Source organism: Canis lupus, chromosome 30 (assembly GCF_011100685.1).
Source record: "Canis lupus familiaris isolate Mischka breed German Shepherd chromosome 30, alternate assembly UU_Cfam_GSD_1.0, whole genome shotgun sequence".
NCBI lineage: Eukaryota > Metazoa > Chordata > Mammalia > Carnivora > Canidae > Canis > Canis lupus.
In genome coordinates, this window is record NC_049251.1 from 2,960,203 (window position 1) to 2,980,424 (window position 20,222).

At 38.8% G+C, this 20,222-nt stretch overlaps 1 long non-coding RNA gene across 4 annotated transcripts in view; it reads left to right on the plus strand.

Moving 5' to 3' along the window:
* Window positions 1–19,282, plus strand: part of LOC111093376 — a 32,513-nt gene extending 13,231 nt beyond the window's left edge. Inside the window, exons 2-4 of one of the 4 annotated variants that reach the window (XR_005381423.1) lie at window positions 178–250; window positions 595–929; window positions 19,222–19,282. This is a non-coding gene — a long non-coding RNA (uncharacterized LOC111093376). The other 3 variants (XR_005381421.1, XR_005381422.1, XR_005381420.1) reach the window with 3 other exon arrangements.
* The last annotated feature ends 940 nt before the right edge of the window (window positions 19,283–20,222 follow it).

Below are 20,222 nucleotides of genomic sequence, written 5' to 3' on the forward strand. Positions count from 1 at the left end.
TACCTACTTCTTCCCAAATCATAGATACCTCAGTATAGGTGTGTGGACACAATCAAGGGTCAACTGTTGTAGCTCAGTTATGGACTTGGCTGACGCATCACTAGCTGTAAGATGCTTAGGCATCCACCAAGATTTTAAATACAAAAGATACTGGAAAATTATTGTGGATTTTTGCAGGTTCCAATTGTAATGGTCTCAGCTTGAGAGATGAGGACCTGAGAACAGATCACAAGCACGTTTTCCTTCAAATGTAAGTGACTTTTTGCATCACTTCTCAAGGACCGCTGAGAACAAAAGTTGTTATCTCTAATGTCGGTCTAGGGTCCTTCACTTAAAAAGGAAAAAGTTGGGCCAGTGAAAAGTCCGTCTCTATTTTCCATGTCGTACATGAGGAAATGGCTAATAGGAAATAGGCTTCGGCTTTTTATGTAGCAACCTTAGGGGAGTCCCATTCGGGAAAGGCTGAAGCCCTTACTTCAACCAGAAGCAGAGACAGAGGAGGGGAAAAGCTTCAGGTGTCCCAGGTGCTAACTAACCCGAGGGTACAGACGCTGTGTGTTCAGATAAACCCTGGAGATTTGCTCTGCTCCGCAGCTTCTCCGGGGAGCTCAGCTTAACCAAACCGTGCAAACAATTGCATCCATCACCAGCCACAGAAATCCTCAGGAAGATACCCAGACTATGAAAGACTGAGGTTGGGAACAGGTGGAGGGTACATTACCTGCAAAACAAGTAGGCCTTTGCATCAAGAACCTGAATTTGCATCAAGAACCTTAACACAGATGAGACACGGATGAGCTATTCTCCAGGGCCACGTACCCTACCTCACAACCTTCCCCGCCACCCTGAAAGTCATCTCAGGAGCCTTTCCGGGGGAAAAAAGGGAGACATTACCAAGAACAAGTCATGAGGAGGATTTCACTGAGGAGGTGAGATTTGAATAGGGCCTTAGCAAGGGGTAAACAAAATGTGGGGACAGGCTAGAACACTGTAGGGAGAGATGGTACTAGTGACAAGGCAAAATAAACAAATGGCGTGGAATATTTTTGTGTTAGTATATTACCTCTGCAACTTACTAGTGTGTGTCCTTAAAAGTTGTTTAACCTTTCTGAATCTGTTTCCTCATCTTTTTTTTTTTTTTTTAAGATTTTACTTATTTATTTGACAGAGAGAGAGGAAGAGAGCGCACAAGGAGGCAGAGCGGCAGGCAGAGGGAGAAGCAGGCTCCTTGCTGAGCCGAGATAAGAACTGAGGGGAAAAAATAGGCACAGAAGGAAGCTATGAAGATTTAGGTGGGAGGGCTTGTTGGCATTTTGCTAGATGACCAGGGATGACCTTACCGAGCCTGATAGAAATGAGAGAGCCAAACCTGCTTATTTATGCTTCACATCTAGAGCACCTATTACTCACCAGGCACTTTGCAAGAAGCTGAGAAAAGCCTTAAATGCTTTGCAGAGGTTTTCTTTTGTCTTCTTTATTTTAATTCTGTAGGCAGTGGGAGATTATTGAAGAATTTTGATCACAGGTACGTCACGCTTCCATCTGTGTCATAGAAAACTCACTCAGAAGCAAAATGGATAACAAAACAGCAGTGGCGAAATTAGAATAGCCACGTTATCAGCTAGAGGATTCCTACTCCTTGAATATCTGGTCAATTTGGATAAAAATCCAATTCTGTAGCTTGGGACAGTCCTCATGATAGCTTGCGCCTAGTGTGTGTGTCTGTCCTCCTTGGTAGTTCTTAACCTTTAAGGCTATCTCCTTTTTAGCAACAACACATTGAACATAGAACTCAGCTCTTTTGTCAGTTTCTAGAAAAATATCCACTCATACTGGAGGGTGTGTGTGTGTGTGTGTGAGAGAGAGAGAGAGAGAGAGAGAGAGAGAATACTTTACTGAAGATTCAGGGGTCACTAGGACATAGGGCTTCAAATGAAAGAATGTGGGGCCTGGGAGCAACAGCCAGCACCAAGTGCATCCAAGATAATTGCACTTGAAAGGAGTCCACACTTTGAGCATCTTTCATGTGTCTTCAGAGTATTTTAAATCAGAAACTATGAAATTGAGTTTTAATGCTAAAGCTCTTCCTGCTCTGAAGTGATTGGTCCGGCAGAGTTCAAATCTCCTGTTTTCATCTCCCTTCTTACTTTCCTCTCACCTCCCCCCCCCCATTTTTTCTGTGGAGCAACCAATAAAACCACCACCTGCCTCCTGCAGATAATCCACAAAACCATACCCATCAAATGTCAGTTTCTACCCCCAAACAATTATCAAAGCATTTCTCCAACAAAGCACTCCCCTTCTAGGAGGACTTTTGGTGACTAAAATTCTCTCTTTCCTATCATATATTTTCTCAAGAAAAACATATGCAGCTTCTTGTATGTTTAGCTACAGGACTTCTGAGGGCAGGATGGTAAGGGCTGGAGGTGTGGAGTGGTGAGTTGGGATCAGAAGGTAAACATGGCACAGCTATATTTTGCTTAACACAGTTGGGCCATATCCAACTCACAGCCTAGTCCCCATCTCTTGAAGGGCTGCTAGAAATTTTCTCTAAAGCTCCACTGGTGCCAATGCTTGTTGGATTTCTGGGTCTAGTTAGGCAGAAGCATCCTACCCCACCCACCACCATGTGTTGGTTCAAATTCAGTAGCACTGGGGCTCCATGGTTACCCCGAAAGTAGGTAGGAGTCTCAACATTGGGCTTTGACCGCATATGTTCCCCCTTGGAGTCCGGGCTGACCTCTGGACCAACATTGATTACAAAAATGCCTCCTATTACTTTAATATTACTACTTTTATAGGCCAACCAAGGAGAGAGGGCAGAGCTATGGTATTTACCAAACTCTTTTGCTTACAGCCTGACCCTGTAACCTCTCTCCTGATTCTGGATCTTAATTTCTTGAGTTCTTTTCATAGCTACATTCCTCTAAAAATACCTATCCTCCCAAGAGCCAGAACAGATAGAAACATTTCTCTTCTCAGCCTCCAACCCCATGTAGTGCTATGGGTATTAATTCTGTCTCTGGTGGCTGCTAGATTGCAGGGGCAAATGTGTGAGATATTACTTTTACTTTTATTTAGGACCTGGCTTCCCAACTAGATAAATATTCAATAGTCATGGTTCGTGTTTAGGCCTAGGGCTTTTTCCATCTTGTTCTCTGACCCAAAGTAAGTAACTCACCTCATAGTCTGGAGGATTTGATAGTTGGGTGAACTACCTATGTGAACTAACTCTCTGAACTTGAGTGGCTGAGCTCTGCACATTCTGTACAGCTGCATAGGTACCTTTACCTCTAACCTCGAATAATCATAGTCTTCTCTCTTCTTCCCTTTGAATAACTTCTTTAAAAGCAAAGAGTAGGAGGAAAACTCAGATTTTCAGAGGAAGTTCTGAGCTTCTCCTGTAATGTTTTGCTTTAAATTCCTCCTGCAACAACTTATTCCAGCAAGCCTGATTCTTCCACATTACTCTCCAACAGCAATGTGGGGATGCTTTGTGGCAAAAGCCTCTTAAGTTTTAACACAAATTACAGAGGTCATTTCTCCTTCCAGCTGTTACCAGAATTGTCTAAATTCTAACTTACAAATTCAGACATTTACATTGCCAAGTATTGTTAAGCATTCAGCTACCCAATGTACCCCAAGGGATGTATTGGCAGCTTTGCGATCACTTAAATTCCTAATTATGGACCCTGGAAACTTTTAATTAATCATTGTCTACATTCCAACTGTTATTCAGGGAATGTGAAAATCGTTCTTTCTGCATCACCCAAAAATGTCTTTATTGTTCTTGGTGAACATGTAGTGTTCACCAAGGGTCGTAATAGGCAGTCCCCAGTTAAGATCTTTGAGGGACCCTTACTCAATAGAAGAAGCAATCATAATAGGGATCTTTCATCAGGTCTCTACCTAATTGTAAGTTAAGGACTTCTTTTGTCTTGCTGCTTTTAATATTTTTTCTTTATCACTTTATTTTGCAAATTTAATTACAATATGTCTTGGTGTTGGCCTGTGTTTGTTGATTTTGATGGGAATTCTGGTGCCTCCTGGATCTGGATGTTGTTTACTTCCCTAGGTTAGGGAAGCTTTCAGCTATTATTTCTTCAAATAAATTTTCTGCTCCCCCCTCTTTTTTTTTTTTTTTGAGTCCCTGAGTTCTCTAAGCCTATTCTCATGTTACATAATTCTTCTCTCTTTTGTTCAGCTTCATTATTTCCCATTATTTTGTCTTCTAAATCACTAATTCATTCCTCTGCTTCTTCCAGCCTGCTGTTCATTGCATCGATACTATTTCCAATCTTGTTTATTGTAATCCAATCTTCATCTCTGATTGATTCTTTTTTAACTCTTTTATTTCTGCAGTAAGGGTCTCCCTGATGTCTTCTGTTCTTTTCTCAAGCCCAGTGAGTATCGTTATGATTGCTTTCTAATTTCTTAATCTTCTCAAGAACTTTGAAAGGATGTGACCTTGTGGCGCAATGGTAGCGCGTCTGACTCCAAGAACTTTGAAAGGAAATATTTTTGTCCCTCTTTATGAATTAGGAAACATAAAGACTTAGAGTTTAGTTGACTTGTCAAAGTCATACAGCTAGTGAGTGCGTGAGTAGGTTTCAAATCCATATCTGTCATGACTCCAAAAACTATCTTCTTTCTACTGCATCATAATATAAAATATGTAATACAATGCTTACAGCATATTTGATACTCAATATATTGTACTTTTTGTTCTTCTTTTTTTTCCACTTAGAGTGAAATGTCTATAATTTTAGCAGCTGTGTGCTAGGAACCAGAGACAGACACCAACATATATATTTTCTATTATCTTATGGTAGATATATATTGGATGCATGTCTGCCTTCATGTACAGTTGCACCAGGCCCCACACTTGGAAGGACTCCACCATGGTTTAATTACCTGATGTCTCAAAATCCTTTATAGTTTTCAGAAAGGGACCCTGAATGTTTATTTTTTATTGGGCCCACATAATATGTAGCAGGTCCTGATTGGATACAAGGAGTGAAGGAAAAAGAAGCTCAAGGATTACACTTAGGTTTTTTGCTTCAACTATTGTGTGGATGGTAGCATATTTGGAAGTGGAATTTGGGGGAGAAATTAAGAATTTTGATGTGAACATGTTAACTTAGAGCTGCCTTTTAGATCTTATGGTGAGATATTTGCTGCTTGCTACTCCAGCATTCATTTCCCTCTTCCTGATTCCTGGTTAGACCCTGTTTCCCAGCTTTGTGATAAGGGTTTGATTGACTCTAGTTCCAGCCATCTACATGCTGTCCTGGCATGGCAGGCTCTGGCATATAGGAGCAAGGTAATCAACTATGCTGAGTAGACTAGTGCTCTTTGTAATTCCTTTCAACCCTAGATTGAAGGATAAAGGTTTAAAAGGGTAAGGAGAAGACTATTTGAGAAGGAGAGGCAAACACTGCAGAAACGGAGTCTAAAGGTTTTTTGTCTGTTTGTTTTTAATCACAGGCCATGGATACTTGTAGGAGAATCTGCTTACTTTCCCAGTATCTATCTTTACCAGCTTCCTACGTAAGAGACCTTCCACTGTTTAGCTGGGTATAAAGACTACATTTCCCAACATTCCCTGGAGCATTCCCTAGTACAGCCATATGATTAAATTCTTTTAAATAAGCTAAACAGGCATATGGCGTGTGCAATTTTCTGAACATATCCTTAAAGAGAGGGGGCTTGCCATTTCTCCTCCCTTTTACTTTCGGCCTTCTAGAATTTGAGTGCAGTGACAGAAACCCCAGTAGTAAGCACCAGACAAGAACCCTTGGTCCTTTGACATCATGGATACATGCCAGTTTTGGACTGCCTACTTCTTATCTTTTATGAGAGAGCTAAATGCTATCTTATTTAAGATAAGACTATTATCCACCATTATTTTGGATTTCTGTCACATACAGATAGTGTTAATCCTAAATGATGTGATATTCATATAATTAACTCCTTTTCTTTTCAGGGTACCTAAATAATGAACTGTTTGTTAAGAATAAGACTCTAATAAGGACATTTTTTTCTTACTCAGCCATGTGCAATTTGGTCTACATACACACTGAAAAAACCCCTATCCAACCCATATTTTGCTTTGGCTTTTTAAGTCCTCAAAAGATATAGATACTTTACTAGGATCTATATTATTAAAAGCACCTCTACTCCCTCTAGGGAAGCAACAATTGATCCACATTTTTCTGGCACCAGCTCACATTTCATAAACCCTTGTTTAAAATTAACTCAAACCATTAAACAACACATAAAAAAAACCCTATCTTTTTAAGTTACACTATAAAAACTACCTTCAGAGAAACTGAAACAGGTGAGTTTACATGTAATCTCAGATAAGGTGACCAAATATTCAAAATTGACTAAGACAGTCCCAACTCCCAGATTGCTGACTGCTCTGGTTTCTGTCTCAGCACACGTCCTATGGTTCTGGCCAGATGTCATCCAACTTTAGGACAGAAATTCCTGCCCCTACTTGGACAAACAAATTACTAAAAATGGAGAGAAACAACATGAAAGTGGAAATGGCAAAAAAATAATAACTAAACTTTGGTTGCAATTTTAGTTACATTTTGGCTCTTTGGCAATGTTTGTAAGCATTTCTCAACACATATTGTGTAGTTTGAGGTCTTTCAATCTGTGTATGAGATGATCCATTTCTAGGGTTCAATCAGTACTTTTAATAAGTGGTATTAACTATAATAGGCTAGAAAATGTCAGAATGCACTTCACATACTAAAGATGAGTGTTTTTCAAAAATTTCTGTTTATGTTTTATCTGTGAGTCTTTGGTACGAGAGGGTGATAAAAATAAGTTTAAACTCACAAAATTTTAGTCACTTAGGAGTACATTCACCCATTGTCTCTTGAGTCATGCATCAATATTAAGAAATCTTAAATCTTTCATTCAACAGCTATTTGACAGATGTAACATTAACAATACTTGTGAATCCATCACTTTCCTGAATAGGGTTTCCCTTGAGCCTCATTCTCACATTAGTTTCCCAGGGCTGTTCCAGCAACTTTACAAGTGTCTGTCCAGGACTGTGGGGTGGGGGTTGTCTACAGGGGATTAGTCAGTGGACAGTTCAACTTTGAAGTTCACTGGACAGAGGGTGTTTATAAAGAATTTAAGTTAGTCAGTTGGTCAAGGAAAGAAAGGCATTCCAGTTAGAAGGAGCAGTATGTGTTAAGCAGAAGAAAGAAGCAGTAGAGTGGATGGATTCACAATATCTTAGATGTAATTCTGAATTTCAAAAAGTTCTAAAAGCTGAATACATTAGGCAAGAAAACTGATCCATTCAATCTGAACTTATTGGTGTGCTGCATTTGTCAAATGAGTTCAGATTGTTTTATCATACTAAACAGTCTAAAATATCCAATCAGTCTAAAATATGGTCCACATAATGTGTATTTGAGTTGTAAAAATATATATATAATTATGAAAGCCTGATGCATTAACTATGCTTATCAGTTTTTCAGGAGGTATTATTTTTTTTCCTCTTTGAGCTTTAATGAAAATAAAACGTCAGGGGCACTTGGGTGGCTTAGTTGGTTAAGCATCCAACTCTTGATTTCAGTCAGGTTATGATCTCAGGGTCTTGAGATTGAGCCCCACGTTGGGCTCTGGGCTGAACATGGAGCCTGCTTGAGATTCTCTCTCTTTGCCCTCTACCTCTGCCCCTCCACCCCCTGCTCATACTTTATCTTTCTCTCTGCTCTGAAAATTAAAACCTCAAAATCCATAGCATTGGCAAAATAGATATCTAGTAAAGCTAACACAGTAATTTATGCATAATTATGGAAGAACTAGTGAATAAAGTGGTTATATGATATATCTCATGAATCAGTTTGTCAAATTTATACACAGCTTATTTATAATTAATAATTGCTTACTTTTTCTCCAGTTGTTTAATGACTTCTATATGCTTGCTTGTGCTTTTACTCATGCATATTTGGTGAATCTTACCTACCACAAGCAAGTAGAAGTCTATAAAGTAAAAAATCATCCCCTTTTCACCACTATCCTCCTCCCCCTTTAGCACATTTTCCAGAGGTAATCTCTTAAGAGGTTTGCATGTATTCTTTCAGACCTTTCTTGTTTTTTTTTTAATAATTTTTAAAAAGATTTTATTTATTAATGAGAGACAGAGAGAGAGAGAGAAGGAGAGAGGCAGAGGCACAGGCAGAGGGAGAAGCAGGCTCCATGCAGGGAGCCCGACATGGGACTCGATCCCAGGTCTCCAGGATCACACCCTGGGCTGAAGGCGGCCCTAAACTGCTGAGCCCCCCGGGCCGCCCAGACCTTTCTTATTTGTATGTAAGCATGCTTATGTTCTAGGTATACAAAAACAAATGTTGTTTCATGTGTCATTCTCTCACAAAGATGACATAATACTGTGAAGGTGTTCTGCAACTTGCCTACTTCACTTAATATGTTATATATATCTTTTCATGGAAATGTATAGATCAACCTGATTCTTCTCAATGATTGCCTCATGTTCTATTGCATGGATGTTCTTCAATTTAACCATTGTCTTACTGACAGATATAAAGGGATTTTTAATGTTCTTATGATGGCAAATATTCCTTCAGAGTTACATCCCTGTACTACTTCTTAGTCATACTTAAAGGACTTCAGTCTCTAAGGTCCTTGGCCAAAGTGTATATTTTGTGGGAACTGATACCTTCTTTTCTTTTAAACCAAAGAGAAGTCATTCATGTTAACCTGTAAACACAGCAACAAAATGCATTTTGTTGATTTTTTATGAGAATTATAAAGGTGACTAAAAGGGCTCTTATGTGGTAGAATCCATTCATGTCTTGCTGCTGACTCCTTTAGCTCACCAATCTCATCTTTTTTTTTTTTAAGATTTTATTTATTTATTCATGAGACACACAGAGAGAGAAGCAGAGACACAGGCAGAGGGAGAAGCAGGCTCCATACAGGAAGCCCGATGTGGGACTTATCCTGGAACTCCAGGATCATGCCATGCCCTGAGCCAAAGGCATACGCTCAACCGCTGAGCCACCCAGGTGTCCCACCAATCTCCTCTTCTTAAGCAAGGTCATTCTATAGGTTACTCTTTAAATTCTTCTTTAGTGTTCACTGCATCATATCTTTCATTGTAGGAACATCTAGAAATCACAGACCTGAGAAAGAATCTCCAGATGGAAGTTGCTAGAATTTCAAAGTAGTGTTTCCACACTAGAGACATGACATGCTTAAGGGCCATGGAACAAGGATGCTTTGTAACTTCTTGCCTCCACATCTGCCTCATATAATGGCCGACTCTGAGAGGAGGAGAGTGTGTTGTTTAGAAGCATGGGCTCTGCCATCATATTCCCCAGGTCCTGCCTCTTGTTAGCTCAGAGCTTGAGCAAATGACTTACCTCTCTATGACTGAGTTTCTTCATCTGTTAAAATGGGGACAGGGATGGTGATGATGATATCATCTGTTCTATAGGATTGCTATGAAAAAATAAAAGATTAGTATTTGTAAAGCACTTACAGCATCTGGCACATATTTGTTAAATAAGAATGACACAATGTTATAGGCACTGTGGCTCTTCTTAATTTCCTGAAGAAACAGCTGTTCACAAAACTTTGTGAAAGCTTAAATGTAGCTGAAGTTGACCAAAAAATATGGTGTGAAAAATTTTGCTTCTCCTACTCATCAGCCCCTTCACTATAGAGGTGTGTCTATTCAGTGCTCACAGAAGTCCTATATTTCAGTGGCCTGTTCTGGATGTCCAAACTTCTAATGAGAAATAATACCTTATTTAGGTTAAAAAGAAGATGGACTGATATTAGGTGTCTGCTTTCTAGATGACTGTTAGGACATTCTTTGTGTTCAACAAAATATTCTCACAAGAAGAGATGCTTTAAAAAACACATCACAGGAGAAATTGAGTTAGATTTCAGAAATGTAAATATGGTGAAAATTGTCTGGATTCACAGGAAATTGGTGACTTTCTGAATGCAAGAAAATGATATGAAATTCATTGACAATGTATATTTATACTTCACATTTTCAGATTTTAATATTACAGCTATTAGAAATGCATCCAGTTTTTATTTATGCAAGAGCTGATTAGCCAGATCTGATATTTTACAAGTTTTTTATTGCTGTTTCCTTCCCACTCTAAACCTGCAATTTTCTGCATTTTGATCAATTACAAAGCATGTGAAACTGGTTTCTTTAATATGGTAGATTTCCAACACAGACAGTATAGCTCCTCACTTTCTCTTTTGTGGGAAGATACAGGACTAAAAGGCCACATCTTCTGGGTGGCTTCCATATTCTCTGGATTTGTTTATAGCTTTGGGTTGAACACTCTGACCAAGTAATTTCATATTCTTGCCTGCTGTGTCATGATTTAGTATCCCAACAAAGTTGAAGGTGTTACTTCCTCATATTACCACTCACAGGATTTGGGGGCCTGATACCAGCTTTAAACACCAGCTTCAGCGTAGAAGTATACTTGTAGGACTTTGGGTGGGACTTCAAATACTGAAAGAGGAAAGGAAAATTTGCATGCTGTGGGTAGCCACTGAAGTACCCATGGTGAGTTGACATTCAAGCTTTCAGACTTTGATTAAAAGGCTAGGAAGGAAGCGATAGATGATAAGGCTACAATCAACTTATAATTGGGTATTTTATGTGTTTGGTTTTTTTTTTTAATACTTTACCTTATTAAAAAAATACTTTACCTTATTCCCAAAAGTCAAGCAGTTATGTGATTCCTCTTCCAGGACAGTGTCAGGAACTCTCATTTCTTTTCTTTCTCCTCTGCCTGTTCAGGCCGTGCTTAACTCTAATAATTTCTTTTCAAACTCGAGTTGCTTAGGCAACTACACTCTTTGCTCTCTAACTTGACCCCATTTCCTGATGAATAGGCTTTTCATTTTTTCACTAAGTCCTAAGACTTTCACATTTTGCAATTTTCTCTGCTAAAGAACTCTAGGCATAACTGCTTAGAAAATCATAAGCAATCATAAAACCTTAGATTTTTAAAGGAAATTTAGAAATCATTTAATCCAGCCGCCTCATTTTACAGTTAAAGAAATTGAGCCCCCCAAGAGGAGATATAACTTGTTCAATGTCATCCAGCTAATTTGTAAACTGGGTAGAATTTTTCCAAAGCTAATTTTTTGAATTGATTAAAACTATAACTAAGATAATTTTAAATTTTTTTTAAATTTATTTATGATAGTCACACAGAGAGAGAGAGAGGCAGAGACATAGGCAGAGGGAGAAGCAGGCTCCATGCACCAGGAGCCCGACGTGGGATTCGATCCCGGGTCTCCAGGATCGCGCCCTGGGCCAAAGGCAGGCACCAAACCACTGCGCCACCCAGGGATCCCCAACTAAGATCATTTTAAAGGGCACATACTTTTCCATCTTGATCCTTTTGAGTTTTCATAGGAATATTATTTATAGAACCAAATTTACAAAATCATGACTCCTATTGTTAAGAAAACACTGTGATGTGAGAAATAGTTAAATGAGGTTTGGTATTACCATGCTTTTTAATTGATCATTTATCATAACAATAGTCTCAGATGTGGTGGTTAATTGAAGGTTGACTAGGTCCAAGGTGATTGATTTGCTTTACCTTTTATTTTGGTGGGGGAGAGAGTTGAGAGAAAATGGACCAACACATGTAGAGAGAAATAATCTTAACATGGACATCAGGTTAGGGTAAAAATCTATTGTCATTATTGTTAATAAAATATCACACTTTGTGTCCACAAGATCATAACTCTAGTTTGAATATGAAGACCAGATAAGAAATTATAAATTATTTTTGTGTCTATAATTTGTATCTAGCTAGAGCCAAAGATTAAAGGTCTGTGTCTTCCCACGCTCTCTCTATTGCCTGCTCATTCCAGTTAGTGAGTTCTCCAACATGGCCACAAAGAACTTATAGTCTTTTTTTTTTAAGAATTTTTTTTTTTTTAGGATTTTATTTATTTATTCATGGGAGACACAGAGACAGAGAGGCAGAGACATAGGTAGAGGAAGAAGCAGGCTCCCTGAAGGAAGCCCAATGTGGGACTCAATCCTGGGACTCCAGGATCACACCCTGAGCCGAAGGCAGATGCTCAACCGCTGAGCCACCGAGGCATCCCAAGAACTTATAGTCTTTGAAGAGCCACTTATAGTCTTTTATGCCACTCTGTGCAAGGCAGTGTATCTCACAAACAGGCCTACCCCTAACATTTGTGAGCCTGAGGTGAATATGAAAATGGTTATCTCTGACCCTCTCCCTATCATAATGGATCACATAACCCTTCTGTCTGTAATGACCTCATCAAAGAAACTTGTGTATAATTGTGTAGAATTCACCAAGCTTCACTACATATCCAAGCTCTCTCCACAAGTCCAAACACAAATTGTACAAGTAACGCAGTCTGCTCTTAAGAGGATAGAGAGGATCAGAAGCCCAAGCAAGCACCTGAAGGAGACTCAGACTTCACAAGCGGGGAATTCTAGGTTTTCTGGGTAAAGAGAGCTTGGTCTAGAAGAAGGAGAACATGTTTCAGGAGGTGACAGACCTGTCACCTTATGGGAAAGAGAAAGATAAGGGAGGGCCAGAATAGAACCTAAAGTATTGGACCCAGGAAAGAAGTCTTGGTTGATTGAATCAAAAACAGTACTGCTGACAAGAACACTGGCATAGAACCCTTCTATAGACATTGTCTCTTGTGTAGGACCTATACAAGAAATGGAAGCAAAAGCGTCTAATGTCCAGAAGGAAGCCACTCTTTGAAGTTATTTCTTAAACAGGGAAGTTTCAAGAGATGTTCTGAAAAAGCATCTAAAAGAACAACACTATTCAAAGGTATGGCATGTCAAACTGGAAGGAATTTCAAGATAGTTTCATGAAGATAGAATAGAGATCACAGAGATAAGTAACTTGCCCAAGGTCAGACTGCAAGTAGTAATGGAACTCACCTGGGCTTCCAGGTTCTCAGGACTGGGTTTTTACATGACCAGGTGCTGAAGCCCCTAGAAGTATAACTCTAAGCAGCACAGAAGAAAAAAAGACATAGGGTAGGTCTTATACTCTAAGTGTATTTTTAATGATGTGACAGCAAAACAGCATATACCACTGATTTTTTTTAATAATTTTTATTTATTTATGATAGTCACAGAGAGAGAGAGAGAGAGAGGCAGAGACGCAGGCAGAGGGAGAAGCAGGCTCCATGCACCGGGAGCCCGACGCGGGATTCGATCCCGGGTATCTAGGATCGCGCCCTGGGCCAAAGGCAGGCGCCAAACCGCTGCGCCACCCAGGGATCCCTATACCACCGATTTCTATAGAAAATCAGACACCAGTCAGGCTTTGAGAGAGAGAGAGAAAGAGAGAACAAGAGAGTGAGTGTGCAAGCTGGGAAATCAGGTGAAGAAGAAGAGGAACCACTATAATGTAAGGGCTGATGTCTTGGTAGTGATGCTGAGCATCAGAGAAACTCTCTTCTTATGAATCAAAGGAAAGTGATATAATCACTATTAGGTGATTCATTTGGGGAAGTTGGTGCAATGAAAAAAGGTAGAAACAAAGAAAGGGGGCTGTAGGGATTCTGAATGATCCCCTCACTCCCATTAACTCCCACTTTGGGACTATATATGACTTGATTTATACACTCCTATCCTGTCTGTAGGCTTCATATTTATTTTAAATATGAAGGCCAGGAAATAAAATGTATTGAAGTGGCAAGTATGGTATAAGTATGATTAATAGTTTTAAAACAAATTGAAGTTTGGTCTGTGAAAAAGAGAATTAGGCTGGAGGACAGAGTTTGTGTTCCAGTCCTAGTCCTGCAGCAAGCCATTTAACCTATGCAGTGTTTTCTAAAAGGTAAACTGAAAATAGCAAGGCTAACTCTTGATATTTAATGACAGCAAAAATAGAGGGAGGAAACGCAAGTGTCCAGTAACAGGGAAATAGATTATGGAATATTTCTAAACTACAGTATTATCCACATTAAAAATTACAGTTTTATAAAAAAAATAAATTAAAAAAACAAAACTTACAGTTTTGAAAAATTTTAACAATATACTAAAATGTTATAAGGTTAATGGAAAAAACATGATTCAGAAACTATATATATTGAGTTATTCCAATTTTATGAAATATATGATCATAGAATGCTTGAGGAGGTGCCTGGGTGGCTCAATGGGTTAAACATCCAACTCTTGATTTCAGCTTGGATCATGATCTCAGGGTCATGAAATTAAACCCCGTGTTGGGCTCCATACTCAGCGAGGATTCTGCTTGCGATTCTCTCCCTCTCCCTCTCCCCACCCCCTCACTCTCTATCTCTAAAATAAATAAATAAAATCTTATAAAATACTTGAAGCAAATACATCAACATGTTAATTTTATTATCTCTAGGTGACAGAGATGGTTTTAATTTTCTTCTTTATATAGTATTTTTATTATTTTCCAAATTGTGTCCAATGGACATACAGTATTCTCATTTTTTAAAGTTTTTATTTTAATTCTAGTTAGTTAACATACAGCATAATATTAGTTCCAGGTGTACAATATAGTGATTTAACACTTCCATACAACACCCAGTACACATCACGAATGCCCTCCATAATCTCTATCACCTATTTCACCCATCCCCCCCAACCTCCCCTTTGGTAACATCAGTTTGTTCTCTATAATTAAGAGTCTGTTTCTTGGCTTGTACAGTATATTAATTTAATCATCAAGAAAAGATGTTTTTAATAGAAGTGATGCACTCTAGCCTAATTCATAATGATGTTGTAAGGAAAATGGAAATAAAGTAAGTTTAAAGCTGAATCCTGATGAGCATGTGCTAAATAAGTATTTATGTTAAAGTATTTATGTTAAAGTATTAAAGTATTTATGTTAAAAAAATGATGTATGTGTCCATGTGCAACTTTTTTCTTTTTTTAAGATTTTATTTATTTATTCATGAGAGAGACACACACACAGAGAGAGAGAGAGAGAGAGGCAGAGACACAGGCAGAGGGAGAAGAAGCAGGCTCCATGCAGGGAGCCTGATGTGAGACTCGATCCCAGGACTCCAGGATCACACCTGAGCCAAAGGAAGATACTCAACCACTGAGCCACTTGGGCAACCCTGCTTTTTTCTTAATAATAAATACATATGCCTGTAAATAATTAGAAGTCAATTCCAGTCATTAGAAGAGCATAGGATATGTGCCATTACCACCTCAGAAGCATCTGTGGGGGCTGACTCTGATGTCTAAAAAAAAAGTAAAGTCAACCTTGCTCAGTATACAGCAATTTTATCCAGTCATCAGGAGGGATGGTTAGCTTTTTTGGGAAAGTCTTTGTGCAAGAGGTGGGGCCCTCAGGTAGGGGTGGAACTGTGTAGACTGACTTCTTTTTCTGTAGCTTCAATTTCAGTCCCCTTTTCTCAGTAGGCAATGACCACTCTCTCTTGTCATTCCCCATGGAAGTTGCAGTAAGTTAGAGGAGGGTTAAAATAGGTTCTTGGGAAATAAAAATAGGCAGTGAGTAGGGCTGCATATGGGGCTTTTAATAGAATGAGTTTAGCATCCTGGTAGGTTAAGGTAGGCTAAACGAGGTAACTACTTCCATTTATGAACTACTGTGGCAAATACTTGCTAGTCGTGCACTCATTTAGTCCTCTAATAATATGAGGTAAGTCATATTATTTCTTTTCCTCCTCTTCCTCTCCCACCTTCTCCTCCTCTTTCCCCCCCTTTTTCTTAAAATTGGAGAAACTGAAGCTCAGGGAGGAAAAAAAAAAAAAAGGAATTCTTATCTAAGACCACATAACTAATAAATGCTAGAACCAGAAATTTAGGTTTTACTGTTTACCTCAGATTCACTCAAGAAGAATGTTGAAAATGCAAACTCCTAAATTCTGTCCCTGGAAATTCTGATTTAGTAGGTTAGCAATGGGACCAAGGCATCTATATACTTTTTTTTTAAGATTTTATTTATTTATTCATGAGGAAGAGAGAGAGAGAGGGAGAGGGAGAGGTGCAGAGACACAGGCAGAGGGAGAAGCACGCTCCATGCGGGGAATCCGATGTGAGACTTGATCCCCAGACCCCAGGATCACACCTTGAGCCATAGGCAGACGCTCAACCACTGAGCCACCCAGGAGTCCCAAGGCATCTATATTCTTAAAAGCCTTGTTGATTTGTTGTCAGGGCAAGGATCCCTGCTTCATCTGACAGTGCTACTCCTAAGTCAGCAAGGAGGCAGGCTGTGTTCTTGTGCACAGGCCTGAAGACCCAGCCTTGTGAGTGAGATTTCCTGGGGGAGGAACCTTTGACTTCACATTCTGCATGAAACTCCCTATTCATGGTCCTTGTAGATTCTTCAGATTCATTTGTCTCTCTCACACCGTCAGAAAGCTGGTCAGTTGGAAAGGATGCTAAAGTAAAACGTGAATGTACCAAGATAGAGGAAATGGTTTTTACTAGAACTCATCAGCAAGGACTGAACTGATTGAAGATTTATGGTTGAAGATTCTTGCGGTAGTGAATGGAAGAGGGCATAAGCACCACCACCCCACTGCCACCTTCCAGAGTTTAGTTCAGTAAAAAGACAGTCATTAAACTGGTTCTAAGGAGGGCAGGTCCTGCTAGGTATAGACCTTTTATTAGGCTGAGAGAGATTGCACTTTTGGGGCCAAAGAGTGTCCCTCTGTAGGACTACAGAGGAATAGCTGAGGGGCCACCAGTGTCCTCTCTGCTAATTTTTCCCCAGGCTAATCAACTTCTTCTCTAAGTAAAATATTTACCAAATATATTAAATATACAGGCTTGAAGAGGAACAAATCATTGACCTGATTCATGCATCCCCATACTTTGGTCTTCCTTGCCTCAGACACCATGCCCACATCACCTTTTCTCTCCTCCCTATCTTTGCACATCTAATCCCATTGCTTGGAACACTCTTCTGCTCTCTCTGATCTTCTTTCCCTTCACCTATATTATTATTAGTCTTGCAGGTCTTAGTTTAAGCATTCCTTTCTTGGGAGGCTTCCCCAACATAAAGGTTAGAGACACTTTTTTTTTTCTTTTTATTCATGAGACACACACACACAGAGGCAGAGACACAGGCAGAGGGAGGAGCAGGCTCCACGCAGGACACTTGACGTGGGACCTGATCCCGGATCTCCAGGATCATGCCCTGGGCTGAAGGCGGCGCTAAACAGCTGAGCCCCCCTCCCCCCCCAGTACCATCTAGCCCGAGGTTAGAGACTCTTAATGTATGTTCTGACAACCCTGTGCTAGCACTCATCACATTTTATTGTTACTACATATCTAATTGCCTATTTCCCCCTACACTGTGAGCTCAAGGAAAGCAGGGACTTTTTCTCGCTTGTCCCTCATTGTTTCCTTATGGTGAATTCAATGTTTGTCCAGTCTGTATTGGGGATTGAATGAGCTGAGCTGAGAATGTGAAACTCTGTACTTAGTGAGCCCGTCACCTAGAAGGATCAAAGGTTGGGACTGGAACTGTGATCAGTTAGGGACAGAATTCCTAACTCTACTAGAGCTCAACTTTATACAGATTATGATGCCAAGAATCCCGAGATGAGAATCAGGAGCATGAGGTGTGTGACTTTTGACTAGTTGCTTAGTGTCTTTATCTCTCAGAGCTTTTCTGAGTAGGAAAGGGAAGTGTAGGAAAGTACTTTAAAAATATAAATATGAGTGCACAGTCGTGGAGATGTAGGAGAAATGGGGTCATCTCCAAAGGGCTGTGTTTGGGACTTAGAGGCCACATTCTGGTTCCTATTTTTCCCACCTCAAGCCATATGTCTGGTTAAGTCAGCACAGTCAGTACAATGGAGCTCTCATCAACCCTCACTCACCACCGCCATTATCTGGTTGATTAATACAGTTTGTGTGTTATTTCAAGAGGAAGGGGAGGAGGAGAAAGAACAAGGTAGCAGCATTTGCTGGTGTTAAGTGTGGTGGATCTGTCAAAAACACTTTCCAGATTCCTGATTCTCTAGGGGATAATTTTTCTGCTGGTATTTTGAGATCTCAAAATTAAATACCTGTACCAGAGCTGCCATCTCCAAGGTGACAGTGCTAGAAATCTCCTTTGGATTCTTAACATGAGAGATTTTAAATAATAGTTTCCTTAATGAAGCACCATATGGATAACATTTTAGGACAGGTAATCAAATGGTGGAAGAAAAAAATCAACTGAAAAAAACAAGTGAAAGCATTTCATAATATATACATATATCAAATCATCACACTGTACACCTTAAACTCACTCAAAGTTGTATATCAATTACATCTCAATAAAACTGGAAAAAAATAAAGAATTTGAAGTAGAGTTGCCAGATATAGCAAATAAAAATATTTGGGACATACATTAGGAAATTATTTGTTATTTATATCTGAAATCCAAATTTAACTTGGTATCTTATATTTTGTCAGGCAAACTTTAATGGAAGGCATCTCCTTTTCCCTCGCTTAGTTCTGTTCTAATTATTCCATAGTAAAAAATAAAATGTTTTTTTAAAAATGTTAATTCTCTAGTATTATTGTTTATATGAGTTGAATGTTATCATTTAGTCTTTTAAAATTACATTTCTCTTCAAAATAGCCCTGGGGCACCTGGGTAGCTCAGTCAGTTAAACCTCTTGATTTCAGTTCAGATCATGATTTCAGGGTGGAGCCTGCCTAGGATTCTCTCTCTTTCTCTCTCTCTCTCTCCCTCTCCCTCTCTCTCTCCCTCTCTCTCTCTCTGCATTCCCCTCCCTAACCAGTGTGTACTCTCTCTCTCAAAAATAAATAAATAAATAAATAAATAAATAAATAAATAAATAAATAAATAAATAAATTCAAAATAGCCCTTCATTTTTACTTCATATTTTCATATAGGAGATTAAGATTTAATTTATCTGGTCAATTATTTCATGGCATTTGAGGGGGGGGGGCTCTTCTGTGTTTTAACCTTAAGTCAATAGGATTTTGATCATTATGGTCATTTTATTGTATTATAGTTCAGTACCATCTATTACTATGTTTTCTTTGAAGGCAATAAACCACAACTTTACACGTGGAAAATCTTGGGTACTGCATTTCATTCATTCTGCTTAGCACTAAGTGGTATTTTATTTTATTTTATTTTATTTTATTTTATTTTATTTTATTTTATTTTATTTTATTTTTTAAAGTAGGCTCTGTGCCCAGTGTGGAGCCCAATGTGGAGCTTTAACTCACAATCCTGAGATCAAGATGCACACTGAGATCAAGAGTTAGACACAACCAACAAAGACACCCAGGTACCCCTATGTTATTTTACTTTTTATTGAAAAGTTTCGGGTGTATACAAAAAGAAAAGTATTTTTATGAACTTCCTTGTATCACATTAGCCACCTCCTATAGTTACCACCTCTGGCCAGCATTGTTTTAACTATACTACCATCTGCCTCCCCACCACCACTTCAGTTATTTTAGACCAAATCCCAGGCCTTGAATCATTTCAATGATAAATATTTCAGTATATATATGTAAAAAGAGAAAAAAATTAAAAATATATCTATAAAAATAATCATACCTAAAACAGTGAATAGTATTTCTTTAATATTATCAAATATCAAATGAGGGTTCAGATTTCTCTGATTGTTTCTTTTTTTAAATTTTATTTATTTATTCACACACACAGAGAGAGGAACAGACACAGGCAGAGGGAGAAGCAGGCTTCATGCAGGCAGCCTGACGTGGGACTTGATCCCAGATCTCCAGGATCACACCCTGGGCTGAAGGCAGTGCTAAACTGCTGAGCCACCTGGGCTGCTCTCTCTCATTGTTTTATAATCTTTATATGTGTGTAATTTTTTGAATCAGAGACCAGAAACCAAAATCCCTTTGTTGTAATTTATAGGTAGGTTTCTTCCTATTTATTGAAGAAACTTGGTTATCCAGTTGAATCTTCTACATTCCAGATTTTTAAAACTATATCCCCATAGTATTATTTAACATGACCCTCTGTCTCTGTATTTTTTATAAACTGGTAGTTGGATGTGCAGATGTAGTCTAATTCAGGATTAAATTTTTTTCAAGAGTACTGGTAAATGGTGTGTGTATTATGAGGTATATAATATCTAATTTTTGTGATATCAGAGACCATTGATGATCATTGCCTAAATCCATTATTTAACTAGAAATCTGCAAAATG